Consider the following 12,707-nt stretch of genomic DNA (forward strand, 5'->3'; position numbering starts at 1 on the left):
TAGCCAGGACGTTGGCGCAAGGGAAGCAGCAATAGAGATCACAGCGGCTGGAGAACAGGAAGCTAGTTCAAATCTACAGCAAGAGCGAGGCCCACTTTACAAAATATCAACAAAAAAAAGACCTAGCAACAGGGGCTCGGGATAATGGAAAGAGTGAAGTGAGTTCTCCTTCTACAAAAAGATAGCAAAACAGACAAAATGGTAAATACCAGTAAGCAAAGTAGGAAAGAGTAAGAGTGGTTTTCTAAAGCCAAAAAATCTCTGGCCGTTCCGGCTCCAACAGTTCGATTTCAAGGGCTTCCAGTAAAAATACCATTTAGCTCCTCGCAGGAAGCCCAAGTCTCGTTGGGCCAATCAGTTATTTCGGATGAAAGTAATGAGCTAAGTTTACTTCAACAGGACAACAGTCTTTCTACGGAATAGCCACAAGCTTCAATATCTCATTTATCCGCGCAGAAGCTTCCACAGTCGCACTTACAGCAACAATAGCAGCTCCAGAGGCCAAATAAAATGGGATTGGAAGCAGCAGGCCAACAAGGAGAAATCCTGAAAGAGAACGAAGGACTCCAATCCACCTGTTATTACAAACTTAGGAAGTAGTAGGAACTCTTCTGCAATGCAACATAAAAAATATGTTAACTCTCATCTTGGGGGGTCGTGGCTACAACGACAAACAAGATGGCCACGTAGCTGCGGAGCTCCGTGTCACCGTCTCCCATCGGACGTTTCCTTGGGAGGATATTGCACTCGTTTCACCCCAACAATGTGAGATTCAGGCACTCCAACACAGCGGTGAGCCCTCCAACTTCACAAACACCGTTTTCAAGCATTTTTTTAACTACTTTTTGAGGTTTCAGCTTTTTTCACTGAAAACTGCTGCCATCTTAGATTCTCCTAATTATTGCAAGGTTTTTTCTTGAGGCCTCGGCATGCTCAATTTTTCAGCCTTCAAATGTGTTTAATAGTGATTTGCTTTAATTTACAACTGTTTTTTTCATATCCAATGAGACTCTGTTCTGCTTTGTTGCTCCTTTTCTTCTACCATTTGAAGATTACCTCTGCCTCACTTATAACAACAGCTATTCTGTATCTCATTGACTTGCCTTTGTGAGGTGACCTTTCCTCTTGATATGGCTGGTTCTCACTCAACTGCTTCTGTTGGTTTGACTTTTTTCTGCTCTCTTTGAATAACCCTACGATTCTTCTGAGGAGTTCTACTTTTACCTAGTTACAATGGACCCTTCTCGCTTTGCTTTGAATTATTTTCTTCACGTCATCAATGATTTTCCTTGTGATTCCTTTATTGCCTTGACTTTTTCTTTTTGCTGCATCTTTTTGTGGTGTCCTTGACAATTTAAGGAAATACACTTTAAGAGTGTAGTTCAGTATTTTGCTCACTAAACTCCAACATCACTTTCACCTTAAGCTTTCTACTACTTCTAAAGCTAATAAGTGCTTAATCTCAGACTTCAATTCCCACGACATGGATGACACCTCTCCTTCAAAACCTGACTAGCCGCCACCATTACTAAAACACAATCTTCAAACAAATTACCTGCAATTTCCACTAAACCGCAGAAGAAAGATCCTTTTTGTCCAGTAAATTCCTCTTCGACCTCCACGGACTTAATACTTGAGGAAATTTGGGCTTTAGTGGGGGAAACCAACAAAACTCTACAGCTTTTGAATGACAAAACGTCTTCATTGGACTCACAAGTACTTATTGTGGAACAGAGAACAGAGTCTCTTCAAAGTTCTTGTTCTCCTATTTCACATCTAGAATCAGAAATTTCCATTTCTAAAAAAACAAGCGGAGGATTTGGAAAATCGAAATCACAAAAATGATCTTAGAATTTATTGACTTCCTGAAAATATTGAAGGCTCCAATCCAACTGCCTTTTTTCAGTCTTTCCTGCTTAAGCTCCTGGACCTACCTACTACTAGTCCTCTTAACATTCAAAGAGCATACAGACTTGGTCTAAACATCTCTATAAAACATTATGGTGTCATTATGCAATTTCTGCAATATACTGACCTTCTTCAAGTCTTGTCTGCTGTCAAGTCCAAAAAGCAAATTATTTGGGAAGGTCTTCATCTCTTTCACTCTCAGGATGTGGCTAAAGTTACGGCAGATCGTCGGAAAACATTTCTTGACTTACATACTCAACTACGAGCTATCAATGTCAAATTTGGTCTTCTGCATACTTGTATTTTCAAGGTCACTTACAATGATAAGACTACAACTGTTGAGGATCCAGCGGCATTACAAGAGTTCCTAAGTCATCACGGAGTTTCAATCATGGACATTTCAACTTCCTCATGATTATTACTTGTTCTCTGTCATGTTTAGATGTTCTCCTGTTTTTATTATATGCTAGGTTTGTCTTATTTATCTTCTCATAATGTCTTGATGCTTATCCATTCTGTGCATTCTTCTCGTATCTCTCTTTCTGATGTATTGCTTCTTATACTGCTGTTTTCCCCCCTTTTTATACAGGTTTTCTGTTTCTTACAAATCCATCACCTGTATGGTCCCGTAGGGAGTTCAGTGGGGCTCCGGTGCAGTCGACCTCATCTTCTAGTGTGGTCATTCCCCATTTTTGTCTTGTATTTGTAGGTATGTCCTTCAGTCATCATTTTTATGACTTGTACTGTCTTTTTGTTCTTCATCTTATTCATTTTGTATCAGTTTTTTTGCAAAGATTCTTTTTTACTCCTTTTTTCTCTGTTTAGTTTTTTCTTTTCTACGCTTTCATTTCCTAAATCTTCCTTTTTATCACAATCACTTCATTTATTTCATATCTTTTCTCTATACTCCTCCCAAACAGATCTACTTCTTATTTCTGTAAGCATGTTGTTTACCCACACTTTTCTCATTAAATTGCACTCCTGATCACTACCTGGAATGTTAAGGGGCTAAGCAATCCTATTAAAATAATTTGGGTACTTTCCCATCCAGAAAAATTTAAAACTGACATTTCATTGCTCCAACAATCTCATATCTTCGACTTTGAAGCCTCCAAAATGAAGAGCTGTTGGGTTGGTCACGTGTTCAATTGTCCAGGGTTGGGTAAGAAAACGGGAGTCATGATTCTATGTCATAAGAAATTGCATGTTTCTGTGGTTCACTAGGATGCTGATGCTGAAGGTCGCTGGGTTATTGTTAAGCTTCTGATTGATAAGATTCCTTTAGTTATTTTTAATGTATATGGACCTACTTCTGTCAATAAAGTTTTCTGGACTAAAATGTCGGACAAACTACTTACATATGATGATGATTACATTATATTTGGTGGTGATTGTAATCAAATCCTTGACCTCATTTTAGACAGGAATTCTAAAGTTAAATATGCTCCATCTAAAATGCATTCACAGTTTGTCTCCACTGTTCGATGCGAAGCGTTAGTTGACATTTGGCGACTATGTCATCCTGACCTTAGAGAATATAGGGCTAGATGTAGGTAAAAAGGTTTTACCGATTCTAAAATACCGCATTTTACCGATTCGGTATTTTAGAATCGGTAAAACCTATGTAGGTAATTATTCTGTATTTTTTAGCGAATCGTTAAGATTCGGTAATTACCAAATCTGTATTTACCGATTAGGTAACTGCCATTCATTCCTATGGGCCAGGAGGCCCATAGGAATGAATGTCAATTACAGAATCGGTAAATACCAATTCGGTAAAATTGTGAAATAGTCAATGGTGGCAGGGTGTCACTGTATTTTGAAATGTCACACCCTGTTACACCCCTGATTAGTGCATGTGTGCCATGTGGCACACATACATGCCCTAAGGGCATGTATGTGTGCCACATGGTACAGGTGTAAATGCACATATTTACATTTACATAGGAATTTGTTATTTACCACCAATCAATAGTTGGTGGTAAATAACAAAGGCGTAAACCCCTCTAGCACTGTTTACAGTGCTACCTACATTTCAAAATACAGATTCGGTAATTTTACCGAATCGGTAAATTTACCGATTCGGTAAAATTACCTAATCGGTAAATTACCAAATCTATATTTTTTCATGCCCTACATCTCAGTATCCAAATACCGGTCGGTAGCGGACTAAAATTAGTATTTTCGGCCGTTACCGACCGATATTTGGATACCTACATCTGGCCCATAGTTTTTTATTCTGCTGCTAACCATTCTCAATCCCATATTGATTACCTTTTCCTTAGCAAATCCCTAGCCCAACATGCTATTCAATCTGAAATTGCTTCAATCCCCATCTCTGACCATGCTCCTGTTTTTGTTGATATATATCTTATCCCCTTTACTCCTCACTCAGGAAGATTGCATTTAAATAATTCCCTACTCCTTGACAGTAATTTTTGTCAAAAATTAAATTCTTTTGCCTCCATATTTTTCTCTATCAACACTACCCCTGAGTCCCCTTTTGTGATGGTATGGTATTCTTTTAAAGCAGCTGCCAGAGGTTTTATTATAAATGTTGTATCCCAAAAGAAAAAAAATCCATAGAAGCCCAATACACTCAACTACTTGACAAAATTAAACAATTAGAATACACATATTATCATTCTTATAGTGAATCCTCACTGAAGAACCTCATTGTCGCTAAACTTACTTTAATAAAATTGTCTACTAATGCAGCTTCCAATTATCTACTGAAAAGTAGTTCTCACTACTATGGGGCCAAAAAATAATGGGGAAACTGTTAGCTAACTACTCAAAAGTGAGGAAATAAAGAACAAAAATGGAATCTCTACAAGGTCCTGCTTGTATTTCTATTTTCAAAGATAAGGATATTCTAAACAAATTTGTCTCCTTCTATAAGAACCTTTATACTCCTGATTCATCACCAGATATGGTGGACCTTCTTTTCTATTTTAGTTCAATTCTCTCTCCTCCATCCAATCACATTGATTTTGAATCTTTGGGTATGGATATTTCTCATACTATCTCAGTCTTACGACATGGGAAAGCACCTGGGCCTGATGGCTTTACCATTGAGTTTTATGCTCATTTTGCGAATCTCCTGTTTCAATCTTTTGTAGAGAATGGTTCTCCCAGTGGTACGTTTCAAGAAGCATTGATATGATTAATTCCCAATGAAGATAAGGATCCTACTCTCTGTAAGAATTATAAACCTATTGCTTTAGTGAATACAGATTACTAGATATATTTTCACAAAGATTTTGGCACTTCATTGACCCTATTCTGCCCACCCTTATTGGCCCTGAAAAAGCAGGTTTTGTTAAAGGACGACTGGCTTCTGACAACTCTTTTTTTAAATGTTTTAAGCAAAGCCTTTTTCTTTGACCACCTTTTGGCTGCAATCACCCTAGATGCTGAAAAAGCACCTGATAGGATTGGTTGGGAGTTTATGTTCCATGCGCTCTGAAATGGGCAGGTTTTCCCCTTTACTGATTGCTCTCATTTCCTTATTATACTCAGGTCCTCATGCTTTGATTTTTGTTAATGGTAAAGTTTCTGATTATTTTTCATTAAGTAGAGGAGTACGACAGGTATGCCCTTTATCTCCATTATAATTTGTCACTGTATTAGAGCCTTTTTTAAGTAAAATTAGACAAGATGATCATATTACAGGATTTCAATTTGGTCCTCATCAGGCTAAAATGTCAGTATATGCTGATGACATTCTTCTATATTGTTCTAACCCTGAAACTTCTCTTGCTCCTATTCTCCAGCAGGTATCCTCTTTTTATGCGCTCTCAGGATACCGTTTGAACACTGATAAATGCAAAATTTTTCCTTTAAATATTTTTCGTCAAAAACACCTGTTTGAACAATCTGGCTTCTTTTGACAGCCAATTAAAATTAATTATCTAGACCTCTGGTGTCCACCTTCATTATCAGAAACATTAAAAATAAACATTGAATATATTATTAAAAAAATTAATTATACTATTGATCAATGGCACCCCCTTTTCCTATCTTGGTGGGGTCGATTGGATTCAATCAAAATAATGCTTTCCCCTCTTATCTTATTCATTATTTCTATGATTCCTATTCACATTCCTTAATACTATTTGAATAAAATTGATTCCACTTTGAGCAAATTCCTATGGAAAGGTAAATCTTTGTGTACAGCTTTGTCTTCTTTAAAGAAGGATAGGCCTAACGGAGCTCTTAAATTCCCCGATTTTAAAACTTATAATTCCGCTTTTTCCCTTACGCAAGCCAATAAGTGGTTATCTATGGATCTTCCTTTGTATCCCCCTCTCTAGTTAAAAATGGAAAATTTAGGGGGCGTGGCCAAGATGGCGAAGTGAGCGGTCGCACTCTCTGTGAGATCCCCTGAAACCTGGACCCCTGAGTCGCGTTTTGATGCCGATCTCCCCCCAAACAGCTTCAATCGGACAGCGGGGGCGGCGGTGCTCCTGGTGACTCGCTATGAGCCCACAGCAACCTCGGCGAGCGCAACAGAGGAGCTCCACGGAACGGGCTGGTGCCGACATCAAGGGCAGGGAGGGCCGAGACCCGAGGCCTGCCGGGACACTGGGCGGCAGTTCCGCAATGAGAATTGAGCAGCGGCCCGGCTGACTGAGCTTGGGGGCCTCCGCGGAGCCGCTGGAAGGAGCAAGGAGCACAAGAACAACGAGGCAACTGGAAGGGCCCGGCGCGTCGCGGGTGCTCTCCCGCAGGCGGAGAGCTGGTACGCGAGGTCCGGGACGCGGCCTAGAGGCGGAGCGGCCAACTTCATTATCACGGGCCGGGAGATAGTGGCGCCAGTCATAGACGCCATAGAGGTACCAGGCTAGTGGCGGCGGGGCAGCCGGAAGGACAGGGTCCTCCCAGGACAGCAAAGGCCCGAAGACTACTGAGGGGAGTAAAGGCCCTGATCAAACCCCGACATGGACATCCGGCTCCACTGAGACACGGCCGGGTGGGAGGCCGGTCCACAAACCTATAGCCGGCAGCGGAGGAGAGACCTGAGGCGGATGCCTTCGAATAGCCAGGGAGATCTGGAGACCCCAGCCGCGGTAGGCCGTAGTGTGGTGCTCGTCCCGACGCCGCGGGTGGAGTGCTGGTGAGGCCTCGGACGGGTTCTTGAGCCCAAGGTACGGCTGAAGAGGCTCCGCGGCAGCACTGGAGTGAAATAGCCGATGGGGGGCAGATACGCGAGGCCGGTGACGCGGCCTATAACTGAAGCTGGCTGACCACTGAGCACACGCAGTCACAGTTACTGGAAGAAGGCAGGTGAGAGGTCGACACCAGTGAGGGGAGCTCATGGGCATGTTCGCACAGCACCGGAGAGTGAAGTAACCCCGTGATCGGGACCGCCACGAGCCGAAAGAGTCCGGTGAAAGACCACGTGTGCCGCCTGCATGCACTGCGGTTAACGACGAGCCATAGTGCGCCTTGGCGGGCCTGGTTGGGCTCCCGGGGGCTGCGGCTGACTGCGGGCTCTCAGCTCCAGGACATTGGCTACTGAGTGGTCAAGGCATCAAGAAAAAACTACTGGACCCGCTCTCCCCCCACCCCACGTGCATCATGAATGGGCCGGCAGCATCTTGACCGGGTGCTGCCGATTACACTGGTCGGGCCGCCGAAGTCAAGTAATACCCCGAGTCCGGGGGGCGCCATCCAGAGAGGAAGGGGAGGATGTTGCTGGATATCTGCAAGGCATGTTCAGGGAGATTCTGGGTGAGCCGGAGGACTTCCCTATACGAATAGACAGAGCACACAGGGTGGGTGCGACGCGCTGGACCTCAGCGCCCCCGCCAGATATACTAGCCTTCCTACTGGACTTTCCGCTCCAGGAGCGTAAACAGCAATCACTGCAATTCCAGGGACACCCGGTGGCTCTCTATCAGGAATTGTCGACAATCACACTTCAGAAACGAAGAACATTCAAAATCGCGACAGACTTTCTGAGGTCACATGGGACACAGTACTCCTGGGGTCACCCCTTCTGACTCATCTTTAGGTGGAACGGCGTCCTGCATCAATTTCGGTCCCTTCAGGACACTTGTGAGGTACTGGGGATCACCGCGACAGATGAAGAAGCGCACACTCCGCGCCGTAGGCGGGCTACTAGAGAAGGCTGGCAGAGGGTCCCTGATCATCGACCGTCGGCCTCCTCAGCTAGGCCAGACTCGCCCACCATCCGAGCTGGAATGGAAGGGGCACTGCGAGAGGCGGCCGGAAATGCAGTCCCGAGTGAGGTTGCACTTACGGCCTAGGATGGCGGCGCTGGAGACGGCCAGAGACATGGCAGCTGGTGTTCCTGCACTTGCGGCTTGAGAGAACTCCGGGGGGAGATCGACACAGCTTCACAAAATAGCAGGTTTGGGGGTCTGGGGGAGGGGAGGCGGCAGGTGGGGGTGCAGTGGCTGGACGTCCACTTCTATAACTTTCCACAGACTTGTCCACTGAGGACCGGACTGGGACAATGGAGTTCTGGGAACAGTTGGGGAGATGGAATGGAGGGGGGGAGGGTGGTTGAGGTGGTTTTGGGTTTGGATCGGGGAGGGAGGGTTGGGAAGTTGGGGATGGGGAGTTCAGGGTGGGGATCCGGGAGTTGGGGAGTGGGGGGAGGGTCGTCCAGTGCACCTCGCAGGTACTAGCTGCTTTGGCGGCATTCATACACCTAGATTTGCCCGGGCGGGGAAACTGCGCGCTCACTTACTCTTTCTTCCATTCCTTGCTGCTTCTGATAACCTCACAGGCGCTCATGCACCTTGCTTCGCCCGAGCGGGGCCTTAACGCTTTTACCTACACCTTTCTCTATGCCTCCTGACACCTTTAAGGTGGTGACTCTGAATGTCAGGGGTTTGAACAACCCGGTCAAGCGGCGGGCAGTGCTCTCTCTCCTGGAGAACACGCGTGCAGACATATGTCTCCTTCAAGAGACACACCAGCTGCCACAGGACACACACAGGCTGCGTTCACATAAATTTCCGTCACAGTTCTTCTCTTCCTGTACCACTAAGACGGCAGCGGTGGCGATACTGGTAGCCAGACACTTTAAAGGGGATATCCTTCACAAACTCACAGAACAGAAAGGTTGACTGTTAGCATACTAGTTCAGGATTGGAGGTATTGCTTTCACGATCGGGTCCCTGTATAGCCCTAATGAACGGCAGGAACGATTCCTACAATCGGCAATTGTGGATGTCACCACCTCGTAAGATAGACACGTTATTCTCGGTGGTGATTTTAACATGGTTTTTGACTCAGCCATGGACAGGTCAGCGCAACGCTCCCCGCAGGTCGGGGAGTTCTCCGCCGGATGTCGGGCACAGCTGTCGGAGGTAGACTTACTTGATCTTTGGCGACACATGCATCCCACAGACAGGGGATATTCGTATTATTCCCATGCACACAAAACATATGCGAGGCTAGATCACCTCCTGGTCACGTCTCCAGTGCAGGCATTGGTCTCGGGGTCTGACATGGGAGTGTTATCTCTATCGGACCACTCCCCGGTCTCTGCCACTTTGTGTCTGCCGCCGGCAGCTCGTCCTCCCAGAACATGGCGCCTCCGCGACACCCTGCTACACAGGAAGGTGGTGGTGGACCGCGTTGAAGATGCGATCCGGGAGTATCTGACCCACAACAATAACTCTGACACCACCCGGGCAACGCAGTGGGCGGCCTTGAAGGCAGTCCTCCGGGGGGAATTTTTGGCGATCTCCTCTGCTGAAAATAAGGAGCGACAGGCCAAAAGGGGAGAACTCACCGAACGCGTCAGCGAGCTTGAACAGATGCACCGCAGGACAGGGGCCCCCAGAATTTGGCAGCAGCTTAGGGAGGCGAGGAAACTCCTGGCGGTCCTGGACTTGGACCGCGTGGAATATGCTGCACTCTGACTGCGCCATACCTATTATACAGGTGGGGACCGTTGTGGCAGATTGCTGGCCAATAGGCTCCGAGCAGCACACCAAAGTCAACTGGTGAAGGAGATCTCTGACCCCACAGGGGCGGTGGTGACGGAAGACGCCCACATAGCAGATGTATTCCGCAGATTCTACGCAGATCTCTATGCTGGTGAGCCACCGGATGAGATGGCAATGTCCACAAACCTGGACTCGGTAACCCTGCCCTCCTTAGATTCCTTGCAGGTGGAGCACCTAAATTGAGACATCCGGATAGAGGAGGTGATCTCTACCATCGCCAGGCTTAAACATGGTAAAGCACCAGGACCGGATGGTTACACTTCGCTTTTTAAAAAAATGTTTTGCACCTCTCTAGCCCCAATCCTCACTCCCCTTTCTAATTTGTTCGCTGACCCAGGGGCCATTCCACCTGACCTCCTGCGGGCTTCCCTCACGGTTATCCCCAAACCTGAGAAGGACCGGAAGCATTGCGGATCTTACAGACCAATATCCCTTTTGAATGTAGATTTGAAATTATACACGGGGATCCTAGCGAGCCCGACTGGCCCCTCACCTACCCGGTCTTATAGACCCAGATCAGGCCGGTTTTGTCCCGGGAAGGCAGACGGTCAACAACACCAAGAGGATTGTTCACCTGTTGGAGAAAGCCTCCCGGATCCCAGGAGAAAAAATGTGTCGGTGGACACGGAGAAAGCGTTCGACCGGGTGCACTGGCCTTATCTTGAACGGGTCCTGATGAAGGCGGGCATAGGAGATAAGTTCCGCTCTATGATCCTTAACTGCTACAGGTTGCCTACTGCTGTGGTTTGCGTGAACGGTTATATTCGAGGAGCTTCAACATCAAGAAGGGTACCAGGCAGGGATGCCCGCTCTCACCCCTGCTCTTTGCCCTTTATATGGAGCCATTCGCCCAGCTGGTGTGTGACAATCCGGCGGTGACGGGGGTGCGGATGGGAGGTTTCACACACGCTATAAGCCTATACGCGGATGATGTCATTTTATCGCTTGATGAACACCGGACGGCCCTGCCGGCCTGCATCGAGGAGCTGGTCTCCTTTGGTGCGGTCGCGGGTTTTAAAATGAACATGGGGAAATCGGTGGCTCTGGATATCTCCCTTGAGCCGGCCACTAGGACCTACTTACAAAACCAATTCCCTATGCTTTGGTCATCAGAGGTGGTGCCCTACCTGGGGATCCAGCTAGCCCCCACCTTACCGGCCATGGTGTCGGCTAACTACACTGCAATAGGCACAAAGATTCGGGAGGAATTGAGACAATGGAATCGCGGCACTCTCTCCTGGTTAGGCAGGATAGCAGCCGTCAAAATGACGGTCCTGCCCCAGGTGCTTTACTTGTTCCGGGCCCTGCCGCTCCAGCCACCAGTCGGGTGGATCCCGCAACTACTGGCGGAACTCTCACGTTTTATTTGGCAAGTCAAAAAACCCGAATGCGCAGGGCTCTCTCAATGTGAGCCCCAGAGGCAGGAGGACTGGGAATACCGGACCTCCGTAAGTACTTCCAAGCAGCACAGTTGCGCTATCTGGTGGAATGGAGTAGGTGGGAGTCTGATAAGCACTGGCTCTTCCAGGATCAGGCGGTGGTGGGCCAGCCCCTACAAGAAATCCCATTTCTGCGTCGGCCTCACCGACCCAAGAATCTGTACGCCTCCTTTGTCACAAGGGTGCCCCTTCGGGTCTGGGACGCTACCAGCCTCGCGTATACCCTCACCTCTTTCCCATCACCACTCACACCATTGGTGGACAACCCAGACTTCACCCTGGGGATAGAAAGGGGGGCCTTCACACACTGGAGGCAGGTGGGGTGTAGAGCCCTGTGTCACATGTATGGCCCAGAGGGGGTCGTCCCCTTCTCGCAATTTCGCCAGGAGTTTTCACTCCCTGAAGCTGAGAGGCACCGCTATCTGCAGGCTCGCCACTGGGCTCTTCAGCCACAGGTGCGGGAGACGGCCGTACGAAAAATGGCTTCTGACGCGCACATCGGACTCGAAATTGATCACGGATCTCTATAGGCTACTGCAACCACCCTCTACACACCTTTATAACCCGGGGAGAGAACGCTGGGAACGGGAGTTGGGTAGGACACTGAGTCCTAAAGAGTGGGAGCAGATATCCTATAGGGCAAGGCACTCGGCGTACCACATGGGCCTCACTGACACACTAACTAAGGTCTCCACCTATTTGTACTACACGTCGGAGCGGGTTCACGAACTGGACCGTAGCAAGGAGGATACCTGTTGGAGAGGGTGCGGGCACCGGGGCACACTGACACACATTCTATGGGACTGTCCGCTTCTAGAATCCTATTGGAAGGAGGTGCTAGATGAAATTGACTCCCATTTTTGCATAGAATTGCCATGCTTTCCCGCGTACACCCTATTAGGGCTCCCGAATGGACTGATGTACCCACTCAGATCCCGCAGGGGTAGGCAGATAGCCATTGCACTAGGATCAGCGGTCCAAAACATCCTGATACATTGGCGCACCACCACGACACCTTCTATCACGGGCTGGGTCCATAGATTTTGGCACGTGCTGGGCATGGAGAAATTGTCACTCACAGCAGCGGGGGATATAGAGCAATTTAATGAGATTTGGCAACCATTCCACTCCTTGCTGCTCACGGAATTTAAAGAACTCACTTGTCCCAAATACCTCTGTCTTTTGCGTCTTACGAGCCCTGCGGCGCCGGCCCCTTGACTTGATGGGAGATTCACTTCCCCTGCAGGGGGCGACTTTGGTAAAAGACTTGGAAAGGACCTGTGCACTGGACGAAGGGCGGGGGGGGAAAGGGGACCTGGGAGTTGGGGAGTTGGGGTTTTGGGGGGGTTTGCAATGGAAAAGTCATCTC

This window comes from Lissotriton vulgaris, chromosome 4_1 (assembly GCF_964263255.1).
Source record: "Lissotriton vulgaris chromosome 4_1, aLisVul1.2, whole genome shotgun sequence".
NCBI lineage: Eukaryota > Metazoa > Chordata > Amphibia > Caudata > Salamandridae > Lissotriton > Lissotriton vulgaris.